This window comes from Taudactylus pleione, unplaced genomic scaffold (assembly GCF_031769625.1).
Source record: "Taudactylus pleione unplaced genomic scaffold, aTauple2 ptg003868l, whole genome shotgun sequence".
In the NCBI taxonomy this organism is placed as follows: domain Eukaryota; kingdom Metazoa; phylum Chordata; class Amphibia; order Anura; family Myobatrachidae; genus Taudactylus; species Taudactylus pleione.
This window is the reverse complement of record NW_028288185.1, coordinates 1-21,104: the sequence shown is the minus strand read 5'-3', so window position 1 is coordinate 21,104 and position 21,104 is coordinate 1. Positions and strand designations below refer to the sequence as shown.

Sequence of the window (21,104 nt, the reverse complement as noted above, 5' to 3'; positions counted from 1 at the left end):
TTTTTTTTTTTTTTGCCCACCACTTGCCTTTACCATAGCTTAGTTACAAGCAGAAGTGCTTTGGGTTTCTTTCCCAGTACTCTCTTGCTAGCTGCATGATTTGCATTGGCACCGCCTCCTGCAAACCTCTGCCACACCCCACCCAAAAGGACGCTTTGCGGCCTTCCTTTCTTCGAGCCGTGTCCCTGCAGTTTATTAGACAGTGTAACCCTTCATTGAAATGCTCAGAAACATTGCTCGGAATGTTCACAGTGTCTACGGAATGTTCAGGAAGAAGAGAATGTTGACAGTCAGAACACAGAATGTTGGTGCATTCTCATTCTAATTTTCAAACAACCAACATTCTACTCTGATGTCAGTGTGTTCTGATGTTTACAAGTATTGCACTTGCTTGCTGAGGTCCATTGGAGGGAGACACAGACCACGAGATGCTTTCTCCAATTGATTGTCCTTGCAAATAGGGACCCAAAAAGGTTTCTTGATGGTCGCACGATGCCGAAAGAGGCACATTTAAACCCGTAACAAAACCATTTATTGAAACAAATTGCTTGACCAAATGAGCGCCAATTTCAAATGATTAAGCATAAACCTAGTCTCCCAAATTTCTATGTGGGGACAAAGTTTGCAAAATATTCAAGTTGTCCAAATGAAAAGATGGCCAATTCACGACTGCAAAAGTTCAATCTATCCATGTGCAAAAGTTCAATCTATCCGTGTGGTTGGTTGACACTTCTTGGTGCCAAAAAAAGTGAAAAAGAGACGCAAACGAATTCAAAATCTAAATGTGGCATCACCTGGGTGGGTTGGAAAATCAGAGCTCAAACTGTAGCATACGTTCATTATGCAATACGTTCTTTGTGCAATTGATTTCCAAATTACTCTGCAACTCAACTCCAATGATATATAATTTGGGTTCAATCCCAGACATAGGCCTAAATGGAGAAAAACAAATGTAGACACAATAAGGCAGCAGACGAGACGACACCAAATAAACAGATCTTGTTTATTTTCAGTAGTTACGTACATAAACCAAATGAAGTGTTAAAGAAGTGCCAAAGTGCAAGCAGGTGAGTGCAGGAGGCGCAGCAGGTGGTGGTATTGTCATTTGATTGCATGACGTGCAGACACAGGCAAAAGACTAGTTTGTTGAATCTGTAAGAATGAAACAAAGTGAAACGAAAGAGTTAAATAGTTCTTTTCTATTTTTGGATAACAGTTTAGGAAAGGTGCACCGGTCCTGGAAGTAATGCAATACCAGGTCAATGCGTGGAGTGGACAGAGCAAGCTCTTCTTCCATCTCCCTGTTCTAAAAAATCCATTTAATATATGGCCCCCAGATAGGGGGCGTATCAGATATTAAACTGATAAGAACAGATACTACACTTGATCTTAAGCCAAAAGGCCGAGAAGCGATAACCCATTAAGGGCACGGAAAAAACACGCTCCGTTCTGACCTGACTCACACAATCAAGGAGAATGCTAGAGCAGCCACCAATAATCTATGAAGAGCGGCCTCCTGCTGCTTGCGGCCCTGTCCAAGGTGCTTCCAGCTACTCTGACCCACAGCAAGGGCCTTTTTTTTTTTTTTTTTTTTTTTTTTTTTTGCCCACCACTTGCCTTTACCATAGCTTAGTTACAAGCAGAAGTGCTTTGGGTTTCTTTCCCATACTCTCTTGCTAGCTGCATGATTTGCATTGGCACCGCCTCCTGCAAACCTCTGCCACACCCACCCAAAAGACGCTTTGCGGCCTTCCTTTCTTCGAGCCGTGTCCCTGCAGTTTATTAGACAGTGTAACCCTTCATTGAAATGCTCAGAAACATTGCTCGGAATGTTCACAGTGTCTACGGAATGTTCAGGAAGAAGAGAATGTTGACAGTCAGAACACAGAATGTTGGTGCATTCTCATTCTAATTTTCAAACAACCAACATTCTACTCTGATGTCAGTGTGTTCTGATGTTTACAAGTATTGCACTTGCTTGCTGAGGTCCATTGGAGGGAGACACAGACCACGAGATGCTTTCTCCAATTGATTGTCCTTGCAAATAGGGACCCAAAAAGGTTTCTTGATGGTCGCACGATGCCGAAAGAGGCACATTTAAACCCGTAACAAAACCATTTATTGGAAACAAATTGCTTGACCAAATGAGCGCCAATTTCAAATGATTAAGCATAAACCTAGTCTCCCAAATTTCTATGTGGGGACAAAGTTTGCAAAATATTCAAGTTGTCCAAATGAAAAGATGGCCAATTCACGACTGCAAAAGTTCAATCTATCCATGTGCAAAAGTTCAATCTATCCGTGTGGTTGGTTGACACTTCTTGGTGCCAAAAAAGTGAAAAAGAGACGCAAACGAATTCAAAATCTAAATGTGGCATCACCTGGGTGGGTTGGAAAATCAGAGCTCAAACTGTAGCATACGTTCATTATGCAATACGTTCTTTGTGCAATTGATTTCCAAATTACTCTGCAACTCAACTCCAATGATATATAATTTGGGTTCAATCCCAGACATAGGCCTAAATGGAGAAAAACAAATGTAGACACAATAAGGCAGCAGACGAGACGACACCAAATAAACAGATCTTGTTTATTTTCAGTAGTTACGTACATAAACCAAATGAAGTGTTAAGAAGTGCCAAAGTGCAAGCAGGTGAGTGCAGGAGGCGCAGCAGGTGGTGGTATTGTCATTTGATTGCATGACGTGCAGACACAGGCAAAAGACTAGTTTGTTGAATCTGTAAGAATGAAACAAAGTGAAACGAAAGAGTTAAATAGTTCTTTTCTATTTTTGGATAACAGTTTAGGAAAGGTGCACCGGTCCTGGAAGTAATGCAATACCAGGTCAATGCGTGGAGTGGACAGAGCAAGCTCTTCTTCCATCTCCCTGTTCTAAAAATCCATTTAATATATGGCCCCCAGATAGGGGGCGTATCAGATATTAAACTGATAAGAACAGATACTACACTTGATCTTAGCCAAAAGGCCGAGAAGCGATAACCCATTAAGGGCACGGAAAAAACACGCTCCGTTCTGACCTGACTCACACAATCAAGGAGAATGCTAGAGCAGCCACCAATAATCTATGAAGAGCGGCCTCCTGCTGCTTGCGGCCCTGTCCAAGGTGCTTCCAGCTACTGCAATGACTGACCCACAGCAAGGGCCTTTTTTTTTTTTTTTTTTTTTTTTTTTTTTTGCCCACCACTTGCCTTTACCATAGCTTAGTTACAAGCAGAAGTGCTTTGGGTTTCTTTCCCATACTCTCTTGCTAGCTGCATGATTTGCATTGGCACCGCCTCCTGCAAACCTCTGCCACACCCACCCAAAAGACGCTTTGCGGCCTTCCTTTCTTCGAGCCGTGTCCCTGCAGTTTATTAGACAGTGTAACCCTTCATTGAAATGCTCAGAAACATTGCTCGGAATGTTCACAGTGTCTACGGAATGTTCAGGAAGAAGAGAATGTTGACAGTCAGAACACAGAATGTTGGTGCATTCTCATTCTAATTTTCAAACAACCAACATTCTACTCTGATGTCAGTGTGTTCTGATGTTTACAAGTATTGCACTTGCTTGCTGAGGTCCATTGGAGGGAGACACAGACCACGAGATGCTTTCTCCAATTGATTGTCCTTGCAAATAGGGACCCAAAAAGGTTTCTTGATGGTCGCACGATGCCGAAAGAGGCACATTTAAACCCGTAACAAAACCATTTATTGGAAACAAATTGCTTGACCAAATGAGCGCCAATTTCAAATGATTAAGCATAAACCTAGTCTCCCAAATTTCTATGTGGGGACAAAGTTTGCAAAATATTCAAGTTGTCCAAATGAAAAGATGGCCAATTCACGACTGCAAAAGTTCAATCTATCCATGTGCAAAAGTTCAATCTATCCGTGTGGTTGGTTGACACTTCTTGGTGCCAAAAAAGTGAAAAAGAGACGCAAACGAATTCAAAATCTAAATGTGGCATCACCTGGGTGGGTTGGAAAATCAGAGCTCAAACTGTAGCATACGTTCATTATGCAATACGTTCTTTGTGCAATTGATTTCCAAATTACTCTGCAACTCAACTCCAATGATATATAATTTGGGTTCAATCCCAGACATAGGCCTAAATGGAGAAAAACAAATGTAGACACAATAAGGCAGCAGACGAGACGACACCAAATAAACAGATCTTGTTTATTTTCAGTAGTTACGTACATAAACCAAATGAAGTGTTAAGAAGTGCCAAAGTGCAAGCAGGTGAGTGCAGGAGGCGCAGCAGGTGGTGGTATTGTCATTTGATTGCATGACGTGCAGACACAGGCAAAAGACTAGTTTGTTGAATCTGTAAGAATGAAACAAAGTGAAACGAAAGAGTTAAATAGTTCTTTTCTATTTTTGGATAACAGTTTAGGAAAGGTGCACCGGTCCTGGAAGTAATGCAATACCAGGTCAATGCGTGGAGTGGACAGAGCAAGCTCTTCTTCCATCTCCCTGTTCTAAAAATCCATTTAATATATGGCCCCCAGATAGGGGGCGTATCAGATATTAAACTGATAAGAACAGATACTACACTTGATCTTAGCCAAAAGGCCGAGAAGCGATAACCCATTAAGGGCACGGAAAAAACACGCTCCGTTCTGACCTGACTCACACAATCAAGGAGAATGCTAGAGCAGCCACCAATAATCTATGAAGAGCGGCCTCCTGCTGCTTGCGGCCCTGTCCAAGGTGCTTCCAGCTACTGCAATGACTGACCCACAGCAAGGGCCTTTTTTTTTTTTTTTTTTTTTTTTTTTTTTGCCCACCACTTGCCTTTACCATAGCTTAGTTACAAGCAGAAGTGCTTTGGGTTTCTTTCCCATACTCTCTTGCTAGCTGCATGATTTGCATTGGCACCGCCTCCTGCAAACCTCTGCCACACCCACCCAAAAGACGCTTTGCGGCCTTCCTTTCTTCGAGCCGTGTCCCTGCAGTTTATTAGACAGTGTAACCCTTCATTGAAATGCTCAGAAACATTGCTCGGAATGTTCACAGTGTCTACGGAATGTTCAGGAAGAAGAGAATGTTGACAGTCAGAACACAGAATGTTGGTGCATTCTCATTCTAATTTTCAAACAACCAACATTCTACTCTGATGTCAGTGTGTTCTGATGTTTACAAGTATTGCACTTGCTTGCTGAGGTCCATTGGAGGGAGACACAGACCACGAGATGCTTTCTCCAATTGATTGTCCTTGCAAATAGGGACCCAAAAAGGTTTCTTGATGGTCGCACGATGCCGAAAGAGGCACATTTAAACCCGTAACAAAACCATTTATTGGAAACAAATTGCTTGACCAAATGAGCGCCAATTTCAAATGATTAAGCATAAACCTAGTCTCCCAAATTTCTATGTGGGGACAAAGTTTGCAAAATATTCAAGTTGTCCAAATGAAAAGATGGCCAATTCACGACTGCAAAAGTTCAATCTATCCATGTGCAAAAGTTCAATCTATCCGTGTGGTTGGTTGACACTTCTTGGTGCCAAAAAAGTGAAAAAGAGACGCAAACGAATTCAAAATCTAAATGTGGCATCACCTGGGTGGGTTGGAAAATCAGAGCTCAAACTGTAGCATACGTTCATTATGCAATACGTTCTTTGTGCAATTGATTTCCAAATTACTCTGCAACTCAACTCCAATGATATATAATTTGGGTTCAATCCCAGACATAGGCCTAAATGGAGAAAAACAAATGTAGACACAATAAGGCAGCAGACGAGACGACACCAAATAAACAGATCTTGTTTATTTTCAGTAGTTACGTACATAAACCAAATGAAGTGTTAAGAAGTGCCAAAGTGCAAGCAGGTGAGTGCAGGAGGCGCAGCAGGTGGTGGTATTGTCATTTGATTGCATGACGTGCAGACACAGGCAAAAGACTAGTTTGTTGAATCTGTAAGAATGAAACAAAGTGAAACGAAAGAGTTAAATAGTTCTTTTCTATTTTTGGATAACAGTTTAGGAAAGGTGCACCGGTCCTGGAAGTAATGCAATACCAGGTCAATGCGTGGAGTGGACAGAGCAAGCTCTTCTTCCATCTCCCTGTTCTAAAAATCCATTTAATATATGGCCCCCAGATAGGGGGCGTATCAGATATTAAACTGATAAGAACAGATACTACACTTGATCTTAGCCAAAAGGCCGAGAAGCGATAACCCATTAAGGGCACGGAAAAAACACGCTCCGTTCTGACCTGACTCACACAATCAAGGAGAATGCTAGAGCAGCCACCAATAATCTATGAAGAGCGGCCTCCTGCTGCTTGCGGCCCTGTCCAAGGTGCTTCCAGCTACTGCAATGACTGACCCACAGCAAGGGCCTTTTTTTTTTTTTTTTTTTTTTTTTTTTTTTGCCCACCACTTGCCTTTACCATAGCTTAGTTACAAGCAGAAGTGCTTTGGGTTTCTTTCCCATACTCTCTTGCTAGCTGCATGATTTGCATTGGCACCGCCTCCTGCAAACCTCTGCCACACCCACCCAAAAGACGCTTTGCGGCCTTCCTTTCTTCGAGCCGTGTCCCTGCAGTTTATTAGACAGTGTAACCCTTCATTGAAATGCTCAGAAACATTGCTCGGAATGTTCACAGTGTCTACGGAATGTTCAGGAAGAAGAGAATGTTGACAGTCAGAACACAGAATGTTGGTGCATTCTCATTCTAATTTTCAAACAACCAACATTCTACTCTGATGTCAGTGTGTTCTGATGTTTACAAGTATTGCACTTGCTTGCTGAGGTCCATTGGAGGGAGACACAGACCACGAGATGCTTTCTCCAATTGATTGTCCTTGCAAATAGGGACCCAAAAAGGTTTCTTGATGGTCGCACGATGCCGAAAGAGGCACATTTAAACCCGTAACAAAACCATTTATTGGAAACAAATTGCTTGACCAAATGAGCGCCAATTTCAAATGATTAAGCATAAACCTAGTCTCCCAAATTTCTATGTGGGGACAAAGTTTGCAAAATATTCAAGTTGTCCAAATGAAAAGATGGCCAATTCACGACTGCAAAAGTTCAATCTATCCATGTGCAAAAGTTCAATCTATCCGTGTGTGGTTGGTTGACACTTCTTGGTGCCAAAAAAGTGAAAAAGAGACGCAAACGAATTCAAAATCTAAATGTGGCATCACCTGGGTGGGTTGGAAAATCAGAGCTCAAACTGTAGCATACGTTCATTATGCAATACGTTCTTTGTGCAATTGATTTCCAAATTACTCTGCAACTCAACTCCAATGATATATAATTTGGGTTCAATCCCAGACATAGGCCTAAATGGAGAAAAACAAATGTAGACACAATAAGGCAGCAGACGAGACGACACCAAATAAACAGATCTTGTTTATTTTCAGTAGTTACGTACATAAACCAAATGAAGTGTTAAGAAGTGCCAAAGTGCAAGCAGGTGAGTGCAGGAGGCGCAGCAGGTGGTGGTATTGTCATTTGATTGCATGACGTGCAGACACAGGCAAAAGACTAGTTTGTTGAATCTGTAAGAATGAAACAAAGTGAAACGAAAGAGTTAAATAGTTCTTTTCTATTTTTGGATAACAGTTTAGGAAAGGTGCACCGGTCCTGGAAGTAATGCAATACCAGGTCAATGCGTGGAGTGGACAGAGCAAGCTCTTCTTCCATCTCCCTGTTCTAAAAATCCATTTAATATATGGCCCCCAGATAGGGGGCGTATCAGATATTAAACTGATAAGAACAGATACTACACTTGATCTTAGCCAAAAGGCCGAGAAGCGATAACCCATTAAGGGCACGGAAAAAACACGCTCCGTTCTGACCTGACTCACACAATCAAGGAGAATGCTAGAGCAGCCACCAATAATCTATGAAGAGCGGCCTCCTGCTGCTTGCGGCCCTGTCCAAGGTGCTTCCAGCTACTGCAATGACTGACCCACAGCAAGGGCCTTTTTTTTTTTTTTTTTTTTTTTTTTTTTTTGCCCACCACTTGCCTTTACCATAGCTTAGTTACAAGCAGAAGTGCTTTGGGTTTCTTTCCCATACTCTCTTGCTAGCTGCATGATTTGCATTGGCACCGCCTCCTGCAAACCTCTGCCACACCCACCCAAAAGACGCTTTGCGGCCTTCCTTTCTTCGAGCCGTGTCCCTGCAGTTTATTAGACAGTGTAACCCTTCATTGAAATGCTCAGAAACATTGCTCGGAATGTTCACAGTGTCTACGGAATGTTCAGGAAGAAGAGAATGTTGACAGTCAGAACACAGAATGTTGGTGCATTCTCATTCTAATTTTCAAACAACCAACATTCTACTCTGATGTCAGTGTGTTCTGATGTTTACAAGTATTGCACTTGCTTGCTGAGGTCCATTGGAGGGAGACACAGACCACGAGATGCTTTCTCCAATTGATTGTCCTTGCAAATAGGGACCCAAAAAGGTTTCTTGATGGTCGCACGATGCCGAAAGAGGCACATTTAAACCCGTAACAAAACCATTTATTGGAAACAAATTGCTTGACCAAATGAGCGCCAATTTCAAATGATTAAGCATAAACCTAGTCTCCCAAATTTCTATGTGGGGACAAAGTTTGCAAAATATTCAAGTTGTCCAAATGAAAAGATGGCCAATTCACGACTGCAAAAGTTCAATCTATCCATGTGCAAAAGTTCAATCTATCCGTGTGGTTGGTTGACACTTCTTGGTGCCAAAAAAGTGAAAAAGAGACGCAAACGAATTCAAAATCTAAATGTGGCATCACCTGGGTGGGTTGGAAAATCAGAGCTCAAACTGTAGCATACGTTCATTATGCAATACGTTCTTTGTGCAATTGATTTCCAAATTACTCTGCAACTCAACTCCAATGATATATAATTTGGGTTCAATCCCAGACATAGGCCTAAATGGAGAAAAACAAATGTAGACACAATAAGGCAGCAGACGAGACGACACCAAATAAACAGATCTTGTTTATTTTCAGTAGTTACGTACATAAACCAAATGAAGTGTTAAGAAGTGCCAAAGTGCAAGCAGGTGAGTGCAGGAGGCGCAGCAGGTGGTGGTATTGTCATTTGATTGCATGACGTGCAGACACAGGCAAAAGACTAGTTTGTTGAATCTGTAAGAATGAAACAAAGTGAAACGAAAGAGTTAAATAGTTCTTTTCTATTTTTGGATAACAGTTTAGGAAAGGTGCACCGGTCCTGGAAGTAATGCAATACCAGGTCAATGCGTGGAGTGGACAGAGCAAGCTCTTCTTCCATCTCCCTGTTCTAAAAATCCATTTAATATATGGCCCCCAGATAGGGGGCGTATCAGATATTAAACTGATAAGAACAGATACTACACTTGATCTTAGCCAAAAGGCCGAGAAGCGATAACCCATTAAGGGCACGGAAAAAACACGCTCCGTTCTGACCTGACTCACACAATCAAGGAGAATGCTAGAGCAGCCACCAATAATCTATGAAGAGCGGCCTCCTGCTGCTTGCGGCCCTGTCCAAGGTGCTTCCAGCTACTGCAATGACTGACCCACAGCAAGGGCCTTTTTTTTTTTTTTTTTTTTTTTTTTTTTTTGCCCACCACTTGCCTTTACCATAGCTTAGTTACAAGCAGAAGTGCTTTGGGTTTCTTTCCCATACTCTCTTGCTAGCTGCATGATTTGCATTGGCACCGCCTCCTGCAAACCTCTGCCACACCCACCCAAAAGACGCTTTGCGGCCTTCCTTTCTTCGAGCCGTGTCCCTGCAGTTTATTAGACAGTGTAACCCTTCATTGAAATGCTCAGAAACATTGCTCGGAATGTTCACAGTGTCTACGGAATGTTCAGGAAGAAGAGAATGTTGACAGTCAGAACACAGAATGTTGGTGCATTCTCATTCTAATTTTCAAACAACCAACATTCTACTCTGATGTCAGTGTGTTCTGATGTTTACAAGTATTGCACTTGCTTGCTGAGGTCCATTGGAGGGAGACACAGACCACGAGATGCTTTCTCCAATTGATTGTCCTTGCAAATAGGGACCCAAAAAGGTTTCTTGATGGTCGCACGATGCCGAAAGAGGCACATTTAAACCCGTAACAAAACCATTTATTGGAAACAAATTGCTTGACCAAATGAGCGCCAATTTCAAATGATTAAGCATAAACCTAGTCTCCCAAATTTCTATGTGGGGACAAAGTTTGCAAAATATTCAAGTTGTCCAAATGAAAAGATGGCCAATTCACGACTGCAAAAGTTCAATCTATCCATGTGCAAAAGTTCAATCTATCCGTGTGGTTGGTTGACACTTCTTGGTGCCAAAAAAGTGAAAAAGAGACGCAAACGAATTCAAAATCTAAATGTGGCATCACCTGGGTGGGTTGGAAAATCAGAGCTCAAACTGTAGCATACGTTCATTATGCAATACGTTCTTTGTGCAATTGATTTCCAAATTACTCTGCAACTCAACTCCAATGATATATAATTTGGGTTCAATCCCAGACATAGGCCTAAATGGAGAAAAACAAATGTAGACACAATAAGGCAGCAGACGAGACGACACCAAATAAACAGATCTTGTTTATTTTCAGTAGTTACGTACATAAACCAAATGAAGTGTTAAGAAGTGCCAAAGTGCAAGCAGGTGAGTGCAGGAGGCGCAGCAGGTGGTGGTATTGTCATTTGATTGCATGACGTGCAGACACAGGCAAAAGACTAGTTTGTTGAATCTGTAAGAATGAAACAAAGTGAAACGAAAGAGTTAAATAGTTCTTTTCTATTTTTGGATAACAGTTTAGGAAAGGTGCACCGGTCCTGGAAGTAATGCAATACCAGGTCAATGCGTGGAGTGGACAGAGCAAGCTCTTCTTCCATCTCCCTGTTCTAAAAATCCATTTAATATATGGCCCCCAGATAGGGGGCGTATCAGATATTAAACTGATAAGAACAGATACTACACTTGATCTTAGCCAAAAGGCCGAGAAGCGATAACCCATTAAGGGCACGGAAAAAACACGCTCCGTTCTGACCTGACTCACACAATCAAGGAGAATGCTAGAGCAGCCACCAATAATCTATGAAGAGCGGCCTCCTGCTGCTTGCGGCCCTGTCCAAGGTGCTTCCAGCTACTGCAATGACTGACCCACAGCAAGGGCCTTTTTTTTTTTTTTTTTTTTTTTTTTTTTTTGCCCACCACTTGCCTTTACCATAGCTTAGTTACAAGCAGAAGTGCTTTGGGTTTCTTTCCCATACTCTCTTGCTAGCTGCATGATTTGCATTGGCACCGCCTCCTGCAAACCTCTGCCACACCCACCCAAAAGACGCTTTGCGGCCTTCCTTTCTTCGAGCCGTGTCCCTGCAGTTTATTAGACAGTGTAACCCTTCATTGAAATGCTCAGAAACATTGCTCGGAATGTTCACAGTGTCTACGGAATGTTCAGGAAGAAGAGAATGTTGACAGTCAGAACACAGAATGTTGGTGCATTCTCATTCTAATTTTCAAACAACCAACATTCTACTCTGATGTCAGTGTGTTCTGATGTTTACAAGTATTGCACTTGCTTGCTGAGGTCCATTGGAGGGAGACACAGACCACGAGATGCTTTCTCCAATTGATTGTCCTTGCAAATAGGGACCCAAAAAGGTTTCTTGATGGTCGCACGATGCCGAAAGAGGCACATTTAAACCCGTAACAAAACCATTTATTGGAAACAAATTGCTTGACCAAATGAGCGCCAATTTCAAATGATTAAGCATAAACCTAGTCTCCCAAATTTCTATGTGGGGACAAAGTTTGCAAAATATTCAAGTTGTCCAAATGAAAAGATGGCCAATTCACGACTGCAAAAGTTCAATCTATCCATGTGCAAAAGTTCAATCTATCCGTGTGGTTGGTTGACACTTCTTGGTGCCAAAAAAGTGAAAAAGAGACGCAAACGAATTCAAAATCTAAATGTGGCATCACCTGGGTGGGTTGGAAAATCAGAGCTCAAACTGTAGCATACGTTCATTATGCAATACGTTCTTTGTGCAATTGATTTCCAAATTACTCTGCAACTCAACTCCAATGATATATAATTTGGGTTCAATCCCAGACATAGGCCTAAATGGAGAAAAACAAATGTAGACACAATAAGGCAGCAGACGAGACGACACCAAATAAACAGATCTTGTTTATTTTCAGTAGTTACGTACATAAACCAAATGAAGTGTTAAGAAGTGCCAAAGTGCAAGCAGGTGAGTGCAGGAGGCGCAGCAGGTGGTGGTATTGTCATTTGATTGCATGACGTGCAGACACAGGCAAAAGACTAGTTTGTTGAATCTGTAAGAATGAAACAAAGTGAAACGAAAGAGTTAAATAGTTCTTTTCTATTTTTGGATAACAGTTTAGGAAAGGTGCACCGGTCCTGGAAGTAATGCAATACCAGGTCAATGCGTGGAGTGGACAGAGCAAGCTCTTCTTCCATCTCCCTGTTCTAAAAATCCATTTAATATATGGCCCCCAGATAGGGGGCGTATCAGATATTAAACTGATAAGAACAGATACTACACTTGATCTTAGCCAAAAGGCCGAGAAGCGATAACCCATTAAGGGCACGGAAAAAACACGCTCCGTTCTGACCTGACTCACACAATCAAGGAGAATGCTAGAGCAGCCACCAATAATCTATGAAGAGCGGCCTCCTGCTGCTTGCGGCCCTGTCCAAGGTGCTTCCAGCTACTGCAATGACTGACCCACAGCAAGGGCCTTTTTTTTTTTTTTTTTTTTTTTTTTTTTTTGCCCACCACTTGCCTTTACCATAGCTTAGTTACAAGCAGAAGTGCTTTGGGTTTCTTTCCCATACTCTCTTGCTAGCTGCATGATTTGCATTGGCACCGCCTCCTGCAAACCTCTGCCACACCCACCCAAAAGACGCTTTGCGGCCTTCCTTTCTTCGAGCCGTGTCCCTGCAGTTTATTAGACAGTGTAACCCTTCATTGAAATGCTCAGAAACATTGCTCGGAATGTTCACAGTGTCTACGGAATGTTCAGGAAGAAGAGAATGTTGACAGTCAGAACACAGAATGTTGGTGCATTCTCATTCTAATTTTCAAACAACCAACATTCTACTCTGATGTCAGTGTGTTCTGATGTTTACAAGTATTGCACTTGCTTGCTGAGGTCCATTGGAGGGAGACACAGACCACGAGATGCTTTCTCCAATTGATTGTCCTTGCAAATAGGGACCCAAAAAGGTTTCTTGATGGTCGCACGATGCCGAAAGAGGCACATTTAAACCCGTAACAAAACCATTTATTGGAAACAAATTGCTTGACCAAATGAGCGCCAATTTCAAATGATTAAGCATAAACCTAGTCTCCCAAATTTCTATGTGGGGACAAAGTTTGCAAAATATTCAAGTTGTCCAAATGAAAAGATGGCCAATTCACGACTGCAAAAGTTCAATCTATCCATGTGCAAAAGTTCAATCTATCCGTGTGGTTGGTTGACACTTCTTGGTGCCAAAAAAGTGAAAAAGAGACGCAAACGAATTCAAAATCTAAATGTGGCATCACCTGGGTGGGTTGGAAAATCAGAGCTCAAACTGTAGCATACGTTCATTATGCAATACGTTCTTTGTGCAATTGATTTCCAAATTACTCTGCAACTCAACTCCAATGATATATAATTTGGGTTCAATCCCAGACATAGGCCTAAATGGAGAAAAACAAATGTAGACACAATAAGGCAGCAGACGAGACGACACCAAATAAACAGATCTTGTTTATTTTCAGTAGTTACGTACATAAACCAAATGAAGTGTTAAGAAGTGCCAAAGTGCAAGCAGGTGAGTGCAGGAGGCGCAGCAGGTGGTGGTATTGTCATTTGATTGCATGACGTGCAGACACAGGCAAAAGACTAGTTTGTTGAATCTGTAAGAATGAAACAAAGTGAAACGAAAGAGTTAAATAGTTCTTTTCTATTTTTGGATAACAGTTTAGGAAAGGTGCACCGGTCCTGGAAGTAATGCAATACCAGGTCAATGCGTGGAGTGGACAGAGCAAGCTCTTCTTCCATCTCCCTGTGTTCTAAAAATCCATTTAATATATGGCCCCCAGATAGGGGGCGTATCAGATATTAAACTGATAAGAACAGATACTACACTTGATCTTAGCCAAAAGGCCGAGAAGCGATAACCCATTAAGGGCACGGAAAAAACACGCTCCGTTCTGACCTGACTCACACAATCAAGGAGAATGCTAGAGCAGCCACCAATAATCTATGAAGAGCGGCCTCCTGCTGCTTGCGGCCCTGTCCAAGGTGCTTCCAGCTACTGCAATGACTGACCCACAGCAAGGGCCTTTTTTTTTTTTTTTTTTTTTTTTTTTTTTTGCCCACCACTTGCCTTTACCATAGCTTAGTTACAAGCAGAAGTGCTTTGGGTTTCTTTCCCATACTCTCTTGCTAGCTGCATGATTTGCATTGGCACCGCCTCCTGCAAACCTCTGCCACACCCACCCAAAAGACGCTTTGCGGCCTTCCTTTCTTCGAGCCGTGTCCCTGCAGTTTATTAGACAGTGTAACCCTTCATTGAAATGCTCAGAAACATTGCTCGGAATGTTCACAGTGTCTACGGAATGTTCAGGAAGAAGAGAATGTTGACAGTCAGAACACAGAATGTTGGTGCATTCTCATTCTAATTTTCAAACAACCAACATTCTACTCTGATGTCAGTGTGTTCTGATGTTTACAAGTATTGCACTTGCTTGCTGAGGTCCATTGGAGGGAGACACAGACCACGAGATGCTTTCTCCAATTGATTGTCCTTGCAAATAGGGACCCAAAAAGGTTTCTTGATGGTCGCACGATGCCGAAAGAGGCACATTTAAACCCGTAACAAAACCATTTATTGGAAACAAATTGCTTGACCAAATGAGCGCCAATTTCAAATGATTAAGCATAAACCTAGTCTCCCAAATTTCTATGTGGGGACAAAGTTTGCAAAATATTCAAGTTGTCCAAATGAAAAGATGGCCAATTCACGACTGCAAAAGTTCAATCTATCCATGTGCAAAAGTTCAATCTATCCGTGTGGTTGGTTGACACTTCTTGGTGCCAAAAAAGTGAAAAAGAGACGCAAACGAATTCAAAATCTAAATGTGGCATCACCTGGGTGGGTTGGAAAATCAGAGCTCAAACTGTAGCATACGTTCATTATGCAATACGTTCTTTGTGCAATTGATTTCCAAATTACTCTGCAACTCAACTCCAATGATATATAATTTGGGTTCAATCCCAGACATAGGCCTAAATGGAGAAAAACAAATGTAGACACAATAAGGCAGCAGACGAGACGACACCAAATAAACAGATCTTGTTTATTTTCAGTAGTTACGTACATAAACCAAATGAAGTGTTAAGAAGTGCCAAAGTGCAAGCAGGTGAGTGCAGGAGGCGCAGCAGGTGGTGGTATTGTCATTTGATTGCATGACGTGCAGACACAGGCAAAAGACTAGTTTGTTGAATCTGTAAGAATGAAACAAAGTGAAACGAAAGAGTTAAATAGTTCTTTTCTATTTTTGGATAACAGTTTAGGAAAGGTGCACCGGTCCTGGAAGTAATGCAATACCAGGTCAATGCGTGGAGTGGACAGAGCAAGCTCTTCTTCCATCTCCCTGTTCTAAAAATCCATTTAATATATGGCCCCCAGATAGGGGGCGTATCAGATATTAAACTGATAAGAACAGATACTACACTTGATCTTAGCCAAAAGGCCGAGAAGCGATAACCCATTAAGGGCACGGAAAAAACACGCTCCGTTCTGACCTGACTCACACAATCAAGGAGAATGCTAGAGCAGCCACCAATAATCTATGAAGAGCGGCCTCCTGCTGCTTGCGGCCCTGTCCAAGGTGCTTCCAGCTACTGCAATGACTGACCCACAGCAAGGGCCTTTTTTTTTTTTTTTTTTTTTTTTTTTTTTTGCCCACCACTTGCCTTTACCATAGCTTAGTTACAAGCAGAAGTGCTTTGGGTTTCTTTCCCATACTCTCTTGCTAGCTGCATGATTTGCATTGGCACCGCCTCCTGCAAACCTCTGCCACACCCACCCAAAAGACGCTTTGCGGCCTTCCTTTCTTCGAGCCGTGTCCCTGCAGTTTATTAGACAGTGTAACCCTTCATTGAAATGCTCAGAAACATTGCTCGGAATGTTCACAGTGTCTACGGAATGTTCAGGAAGAAGAGAATGTTGACAGTCAGAACACAGAATGTTGGTGCATTCTCATTCTAATTTTCAAACAACCAACATTCTACTCTGATGTCAGTGTGTTCTGATGTTTACAAGTATTGCACTTGCTTGCTGAGGTCCATTGGAGGGAGACACAGACCACGAGATGCTTTCTCCAATTGATTGTCCTTGCAAATAGGGACCCAAAAAGGTTTCTTGATGGTCGCACGATGCCGAAAGAGGCACATTTAAACCCGTAACAAAACCATTTATTGGAAACAAATTGCTTGACCAAATGAGCGCCAATTTCAAATGATTAAGCATAAACCTAGTCTCCCAAATTTCTATGTGGGGACAAAGTTTGCAAAATATTCAAGTTGTCCAAATGAAAAGATGGCCAATTCACGACTGCAAAAGTTCAATCTATCCATGTGCAAAAGTTCAATCTATCCGTGTGGTTGGTTGACACTTCTTGGTGCCAAAAAAGTGAAAAAGAGACGCAAACGAATTCAAAATCTAAATGTGGCATCACCTGGGTGGGTTGGAAAATCAGAGCTCAAACTGTAGCATACGTTCATTATGCAATACGTTCTTTGTGCAATTGATTTCCAAATTACTCTGCAACTCAACTCCAATGATATATAATTTGGGTTCAATCCCAGACATAGGCCTAAATGGAGAAAAACAAATGTAGACACAATAAGGCAGCAGACGAGACGACACCAAATAAACAGATCTTGTTTATTTTCAGTAGTTACGTACATAAACCAAATGAAGTGTTAAGAAGTGCCAAAGTGCAAGCAGGTGAGTGCAGGAGGCGCAGCAGGTGGTGGTATTGTCATTTGATTGCATGACGTGCAGACACAGGCAAAAGACTAGTTTGTTGAATCTGTAAGAATGAAACAAAGTGAAACGAAAGAGTTAAATAGTTCTTTTCTATTTTTGGATAACAGTTTAGGAAAGGTGCACCGGTCCTGGAAGTAATGCAATACCAGGTCAATGCGTGGAGTGGACAGAGCAAGCTCTTCTTCCATCTCCCTGTTCTAAAAATCCATTTAATATATGGCCCCCAGATAGGGGGCGTATCAGATATTAAACTGATAAGAACAGATACTACACTTGATCTTAGCCCAAAAGGCCGAGAAGCGATAACCCATTAAGGGCACGGAAAAAACACGCTCCGTTCTGACCTGACTCACACAATCAAGGAGAATGCTAGAGCAGCCACCAATAATCTATGAAGAGCGGCCTCCTGCTGCTTGCGGCCCTGTCCAAGGTGCTTCCAGCTACTGCAATGACTGACCCACAGCAAGGGCCTTTTTTTTTTTTTTTTTTTTTTTTTTTTTTTGCCCACCACTTGCCTTTACCATAGCTTAGTTACAAGCAGAAGTGCTTTGGGTTTCTTTCCCATACTCTCTTGCTAGCTGCATGATTTGCATTGGCACCGCCTCCTGCAAACCTCTGCCACACCCACCCAAAAGACGCTTTGCGGCCTTCCTTTCTTCGAGCCGTGTCCCTGCAGTTTATTAGACAGTGTAACCCTTCATTGAAATGCTCAGAAACATTGCTCGGAATGTTCACAGTGTCTACGGAATGTTCAGGAAGAAGAGAATGTTGACAGTCAGAACACAGAATGTTGGTGCATTCTCATTCTAATTTTCAAACAACCAACATTCTACTCTGATGTCAGTGTGTTCTGATGTTTACAAGTATTGCACTTGCTTGCTGAGGTCCATTGGAGGGAGACACAGACCACGAGATGCTTTCTCCAATTGATTGTCCTTGCAAATAGGGACCCAAAAAGGTTTCTTGATGGTCGCACGATGCCGAAAGAGGCACATTTAAACCCGTAACAAAACCATTTATTGGAAACAAATTGCTTGACCAAATGAGCGCCAATTTCAAATGATTAAGCATAAACCTAGTCTCCCAAATTTCTATGTGGGGACAAAGTTTGCAAAATATTCAAGTTGTCCAAATGAAAAGATGGCCAATTCACGACTGCAAAAGTTCAATCTATCCATGTGCAAAAGTTCAATCTATCCGTGTGGTTGGTTGACACTTCTTGGTGCCAAAAAAGTGAAAAAGAGACGCAAACGAATTCAAAATCTAAATGTGGCATCACCTGGGTGGGTTGGAAAATCAGAGCTCAAACTGTAGCATACGTTCATTATGCAATACGTTCTTTGTGCAATTGATTTCCAAATTACTCTGCAACTCAACTCCAATGATATATAATTTGGGTTCAATCCCAGACATAGGCCTAAATGGAGAAAAACAAATGTAGACACAATAAGGCAGCAGACGAGACGACACCAAATAAACAGATCTTGTTTATTTTCAGTAGTTACGTACATAAACCAAATGAAGTGTTAAGAAGTGCCAAAGTGCAAGCAGGTGAGTGCAGGAGGCGCAGCAGGTGGTGGTATTGTCATTTGATTGCATGACGTGCAGACACAGGCAAAAGACTAGTTTGTTGAATCTGTAAGAATGAAACAAAGTGAAACGAAAGAGTTAAATAGTTCTTTTCTATTTTTGGATAACAGTTTAGGAAAGGTGCACCGGTCCTGGAAGTAATGCAATACCAGGTCAATGCGTGGAGTGGACAGAGCAAGCTCTTCTTCCATCTCCCTGTTCTAAAAATCCATTTAATATATGGCCCCCAGATAGGGGGCGTATCAGATATTAAACTGATAAGAACAGATACTACACTTGATCTTAGCCAAAAGGCCGAGAAGCGATAACCCATTAAGGGCACGGAAAAAACACGCTCCGTTCTGACCTGACTCACACAATCAAGGAGAATGCTAGAGCAGCCACCAATAATCTATGAAGAGCGGCCTCCTGCTGCTTGCGGCCCTGTCCAAGGTGCTTCCAGCTACTGCAATGACTGACCCACAGCAAGGGCCTTTTTTTTTTTTTTTTTTTTTTTTTTTTTTTGCCCACCACTTGCCTTTACCATAGCTTAGTTACAAGCAGAAGTGCTTTGGGTTTCTTTCCCATACTCTCTTGCTAGCTGCATGATTTGCATTGGCACCGCCTCCTGCAAACCTCTGCCACACCCACCCAAAAGACGCTTTGCGGCCTTCCTTTCTTCGAGCCGTGTCCCTGCAGTTTATTAGACAGTGTAACCCTTCATTGAAATGCTCAGAAACATTGCTCGGAATGTTCACAGTGTCTACGGAATGTTCAGGAAGAAGAGAATGTTGACAGTCAGAACACAGAATGTTGGTGCATTCTCATTCTAATTTTCAAACAACCAACATTCTACTCTGATGTCAGTGTGTTCTGATGTTTACAAGTATTGCACTTGCTTGCTGAGGTCCATTGGAGGGAGACACAGACCACGAGATGCTTTCTCCAATTGATTGTCCTTGCAAATAGGGACCCAAAAAGGTTTCTTGATGGTCGCACGATGCCGAAAGAGGCACATTTAAACCCGTAACAAAACCATTTATTGGAAACAAATTGCTTGACCAAATGAGCGCCAATTTCAAATGATTAAGCATAAACCTAGTCTCCCAAATTTCTATGTGGGGACAAAGTTTGCAAAATATTCAAGTTGTCCAAATGAAAAGATGGCCAATTCACGACTGCAAAAGTTCAATCTATCCATGTGCAAAAGTTCAATCTATCCGTGTGGTTGGTTGACACTTCTTGGTGCCAAAAAAGTGAAAAAGAGACGCAAACGAATTCAAAATCTAAATGTGGCATCACCTGGGTGGGTTGGAAAATCAGAGCTCAAACTGTAGCATACGTTCATTATGCAATACGTTCTTTGTGCAATTGATTTCCAAATTACTCTGCAACTCAACTCCAATGATATATAATTTGGGTTCAATCCCAGACATAGGCCTAAATGGAGAAAAACAAATGTAGACACAATAAGGCAGCAGACGAGACGACACCAAATAAACAGATCTTGTTTATTTTCAGTAGTTACGTACATAAACCAAATGAAGTGTTAAGAAGTGCCAAAGTGCAAGCAGGTGAGTGCAGGAGGCGCAGCAGGTGGTGGTATTGTCATTTGATTGCATGACGTGCAGACACAGGCAAAAGACTAGTTTGTTGAATCTGTAAGAATGAAACAAAGTGAAACGAAAGAGTTAAATAGTTCTTTTCTATTTTTGGATAACAGTTTAGGAAAGTGCACCGGTCCTGGAAGTAATGCAATACCAGGTCAATGCGTGGAGTGGACAGAGCAAGCTCTTCTTCCATCTCCCTGTTCTAAAAATCCATTTAATATATGGCCCCCAGATAGGGGGCGTATCAGATATTAAACTGATAAGAACAGATACTACACTTGATCTTAGCCAAAAGGCCGAGAAGCGATAACCCATTAAGGGCACGGAAAAAACACGCTCCGTTCTGACCTGACTCACACAATCAAGGAGAATGCTAGAGCAGCCACCAATAATCTATGAAGAGCGGCCTCCTGCTGCTTGCGGCCCTGTCCAAGGTGCTTCCAGCTACTGCAATGACTGACCCACAGCAAGGGCCTTTTTTTTTTTTTTTTTTTTTTTTTTTTTTTGCCCACCACTTGCCTTTACCATAGCTTAGTTACAAGCAGAAGTGCTTTGGGTTTCTTTCCCATACTCTCTTGCTAGCTGCATGATTTGCATTGGCACCGCCTCCTGCAAACCTCTGCCACACCCACCCAAAAGACGCTTTGCGGCCTTCCTTTCTTCGAGCCGTGTCCCTGCAGTTTATTAGACAGTGTAACCCTTCATTGAAATGCTCAGAAACATTGCTCGGAATGTTCACAGTGTCTACGGAATGTTCAGGAAGAAGAGAATGTTGACAGTCAGAACACAGAATGTTGGTGCATTCTCATTCTAATTTTCAAACAACCAACATTCTACTCTGATGTCAGTGTGTTCTGATGTTTACAAGTATTGCACTTGCTTGCTGAGGTCCATTGGAG

The 21,104-nt window shown here is 42.1% G+C and overlaps 13 non-coding genes across 13 annotated transcripts; all 13 read right to left on the bottom strand.

Moving 5' to 3' along the window:
- Window positions 1-1,221: 1,221 nt before the first annotated feature.
- LOC148430380 (U2 spliceosomal RNA) lies at window positions 1,222-1,414 on the bottom strand. The gene has a single exon (XR_015877563.1). It is a non-coding gene; the product is annotated as a U2 spliceosomal RNA (small nuclear RNA).
- Window positions 1,415-2,807: 1,393 nt separating this feature from the next.
- On the bottom strand, window positions 2,808-2,998 carry LOC148430379 (U2 spliceosomal RNA). Its single transcript, XR_015877543.1, has one exon. It is a non-coding gene; the product is annotated as a U2 spliceosomal RNA (small nuclear RNA).
- A 1,401-nt stretch (window positions 2,999-4,399) lies between these two features.
- Window positions 4,400-4,590, bottom strand: LOC148430378 (U2 spliceosomal RNA). The gene has a single exon (XR_015877542.1). It is a non-coding gene; the product is annotated as a U2 spliceosomal RNA (small nuclear RNA).
- A 1,400-nt stretch (window positions 4,591-5,990) lies between these two features.
- LOC148430377 (U2 spliceosomal RNA) lies at window positions 5,991-6,181 on the bottom strand. Its single transcript, XR_015877541.1, has one exon. It is a non-coding gene; the product is annotated as a U2 spliceosomal RNA (small nuclear RNA).
- A 1,403-nt stretch (window positions 6,182-7,584) lies between these two features.
- LOC148430376 (U2 spliceosomal RNA) lies at window positions 7,585-7,775 on the bottom strand. Its single transcript, XR_015877540.1, has one exon. It is a non-coding gene; the product is annotated as a U2 spliceosomal RNA (small nuclear RNA).
- Window positions 7,776-9,176: 1,401 nt separating this feature from the next.
- Window positions 9,177-9,367, bottom strand: LOC148430375 (U2 spliceosomal RNA). Its single transcript, XR_015877566.1, has one exon. It is a non-coding gene; the product is annotated as a U2 spliceosomal RNA (small nuclear RNA).
- Window positions 9,368-10,768: 1,401 nt separating this feature from the next.
- Window positions 10,769-10,959, bottom strand: LOC148430374 (U2 spliceosomal RNA). The gene has a single exon (XR_015877565.1). It is a non-coding gene; the product is annotated as a U2 spliceosomal RNA (small nuclear RNA).
- Window positions 10,960-12,360: 1,401 nt separating this feature from the next.
- On the bottom strand, window positions 12,361-12,551 carry LOC148430373 (U2 spliceosomal RNA). Its single transcript, XR_015877561.1, has one exon. It is a non-coding gene; the product is annotated as a U2 spliceosomal RNA (small nuclear RNA).
- A 1,401-nt stretch (window positions 12,552-13,952) lies between these two features.
- LOC148430372 (U2 spliceosomal RNA) lies at window positions 13,953-14,145 on the bottom strand. Its single transcript, XR_015877560.1, has one exon. It is a non-coding gene; the product is annotated as a U2 spliceosomal RNA (small nuclear RNA).
- Window positions 14,146-15,546: 1,401 nt separating this feature from the next.
- On the bottom strand, window positions 15,547-15,737 carry LOC148430371 (U2 spliceosomal RNA). The gene has a single exon (XR_015877550.1). It is a non-coding gene; the product is annotated as a U2 spliceosomal RNA (small nuclear RNA).
- Window positions 15,738-17,138: 1,401 nt separating this feature from the next.
- On the bottom strand, window positions 17,139-17,330 carry LOC148430370 (U2 spliceosomal RNA). The gene has a single exon (XR_015877562.1). It is a non-coding gene; the product is annotated as a U2 spliceosomal RNA (small nuclear RNA).
- A 1,401-nt stretch (window positions 17,331-18,731) lies between these two features.
- Window positions 18,732-18,922, bottom strand: LOC148430369 (U2 spliceosomal RNA). The gene has a single exon (XR_015877539.1). It is a non-coding gene; the product is annotated as a U2 spliceosomal RNA (small nuclear RNA).
- Window positions 18,923-20,322: 1,400 nt separating this feature from the next.
- Window positions 20,323-20,513, bottom strand: LOC148430368 (U2 spliceosomal RNA). Its single transcript, XR_015877559.1, has one exon. It is a non-coding gene; the product is annotated as a U2 spliceosomal RNA (small nuclear RNA).
- Window positions 20,514-21,104: the final 591 nt, after the last annotated feature.